This window comes from Astyanax mexicanus, chromosome 19 (assembly GCF_023375975.1).
Source record: "Astyanax mexicanus isolate ESR-SI-001 chromosome 19, AstMex3_surface, whole genome shotgun sequence".
Lineage (NCBI taxonomy): Eukaryota > Metazoa > Chordata > Actinopteri > Characiformes > Acestrorhamphidae > Astyanax > Astyanax mexicanus.
This window is the reverse complement of record NC_064426.1, coordinates 1,370,030-1,372,973: the sequence shown is the minus strand read 5'-3', so window position 1 is coordinate 1,372,973 and position 2,944 is coordinate 1,370,030.

Sequence of the window (2,944 nt, the reverse complement as noted above, 5' to 3'; positions counted from 1 at the left end):
CCCCCTCCTCCTCCTCCTCGGCGGGGTCTCCGGAAGGAGCTGAGTGATATACGCCCACACGCTGAAAAGGTTTGAGGCCCAAAAGAAACACTCGCGCGCCGCGAGAGCATCAGTCAGTCCCAAACGCTTCCAGTGGCGTCCAATCAAATCGCAGGAAAATTAAAAGCCTCTGGGAATTTTCCCGCCAGAGCCAATCGTCTCCCCGGTATGGAGAGGAGATTAACGGAAAAACTCCCCCTGAAGACACTTTATCCCTCCTTTTATTACTCTCTGTTAAAAACTTCATTTCTGTGCTTAATTTTTGGGTTTTATCCTCACAGTCGTGATCTTTTTCTCTGGACGTTAACGTGGATAATTAACGCTAACGTGCTGTAGGGATTACCTAAATCCTCATAAACATGCTGGTTGAACACGCCATACTCAAACACTACAGTAAAAACAGAGAACTGTTTAACCCCTTAAACTGCTGCTCTCAGAGCTACACCCTCACACCTCGTCCACTCGCACAGATTCTCCAAAAACATAGATTCTCTTCATCTTTTCTTCTGAGAAATATAAATAAATATAAATAACTTTACCTTAAAAGAGTTTTAAGAAGTCTGTCACTTGTTGTAAATGTTCTTTACCAGTTTAACATTCTTTACAAACGTTAAAACACAAAAATTGGCATGAAAAAAAGCTTTTAAAAATGACTCAAAACCCTGCTGTCAAAAATTTGTAACTATTTAAAGAATCTTTAATGATTTAACTCAGGGGTCGGAAATAGATTTGGCCCACAAGCATGAAACATCTGGCCCATGAGGTTGTTTGAACTGTAATGAAAAACTACACTAATGAAAAAAATATAAATAAAATGCTTCTCTGGTGAGCTTTTATTTATATTCCTCCCCCTGTCTCTTACTCTGTTGCGCTCTGAAAATCGAGAGAAGATTCAACGTTTCGTTTTTCTTGAAATTCTGTTTGTGAAAGGCTGAAATGAAAAACTCAATAATTGAAAAATGGGATGAAAACCTGTTTTTTCTTCATTTTAAATTTAGCTTTGATACAGTCATTATTGTTCATTGTTACTCTGACCACAATGCCCCGTTTTGTTTTAGCACTTTTAATTATTTTAAGCACCTTTTATGTTATAAATTTAATAGTGAACTTAGCTCAGCTCTGTTAAATTGATGTGGCTAATAGTAAAAAGACTTAAAATTTTAAAAATTAGGTTTATTAGAAGTTTTTAGAATAGAAACACGCATGACGTGCTGGCCTACGATTTTATTTTGCACACAGGCACATAGACAATGTTTTTATTAAAGCACTTAACATTTAATTTTACGCTTTTTTTCTTTTTATTATTATTGTTTTTTTATTTTTACGTTTTATCGCCTCCTACTGACTGTCAGCACTTTTAATTTATTTTCCGTATATTTCCAAGAACCGAGAAATTAAAATTTTCACAGAAATCTGAATTCACGTGGACGAGGTAGTGCACAGTAGCTGTCAGCTTAGCAGTTTAAGGGGTTAAACTCAGACGCAGATCTCTGTGAACCTCAGCCAAGAGTTTTACTATGCAGTACTGAAGCTCTGTTCTACCGGCCGGTTTCAGAGCCAGTCTCTGGGCTGCAGCTCAGAACCAGTCAGCTAAATAATGTAGCCTTAACTCATTCTGTATGGGAACAATCACACTTCATAACTCTCATAACCTGTTATTATATACACTAGGACAGACCGCGCCAGTCATAACCTTCATAGGACCACAGTACAGTCGCTGCAGTAATGTGAAAAATAAAGTGTGATATTTATGATTTGATTTGATTTTTTTTTTATTGTATCAGATTTAATCAGTTTTTTGTTTGTTTATTTGTTTATTATTTGTTTGTAGGTTTGTAAAGCAGCTTAGCTTGTATATTTTCATTGGAGCAAGGGTTAATTTTAGGGTTAATCCATGAATTTGGATATATATATATACAGTGTATACAGCCCTGGAAATAAATAAGAGAGCACTTCTTCAGTTTCTGAATCAGTTTCTCTGATTTTGCTATTTATAGGTTTATGTTTGAGTAAAATAAACATTGTTGTTTTATTCTATAAACTACAGACAACATTTCTCCCAAATTACAAATAAAAATATTCTCATTTAGAGCATTTATTTACAGAAAAACAAAAAGGATGCAGAGCTTTCAGACCTCAAGTAATGCAAAGAAAACAAGGTAATATTCATAATTTTTTCAGAAATCAATATTTGGTTTCAGTTTTTTGCATTTCATGTATCTTGGCATCATGTTCTCCTCCACCAGTCTTACACACTGCTTTTGGATAACTTTATGCTGCTTTACTCCTGGTGCAAAAATTCAAGCAGTTCAGTTTGGTGGTTTGATGGTTTGTGATCATCCATCTTCCTCTTGATTATATTCCAGAGGTTTTCAATTTGTTTAAATCAAGGAAACTCATAATTTTTAAGTGCTCTCTTATTTTTTTACAGAGTTGTATAAACAAGGCTCTACAATTATAAACAGGGTTAATAGCAATTCGTAAATGACGTCCAAATTTTTAACATGTTTCTAAAGTAACACAGGCGTTTTTTGATGGGGTGTCCTGATTTATATTTGTTTTATATGCTGTGTAATATGAGGTATAATCAGTGAGTCGTGTGGAGTCTTGCGGAGACCGTCAGTGTGAGAGGCGGAGGGTTTGTGCATGAATGGAGATGAGCAGTGATTCATTCATGACTCAGGACGTGAGAGCGGGACACGACTTGCTCGTGGCATTGAGCTGTTTTAGCAGTCAGTGGACGGTCTGTGGGTCAGTATTTCTGCTTTCTTTATATTTCCTTTATTATTTTATTATTTTAATATTCTGTTCTGTTTTTAGTTACACACACTTTATGTGAAATATATTCCTTATATTTTAGTCAGGAATCACATTAATCAGACCTCTCTCATTGGCTCTTTGCTAT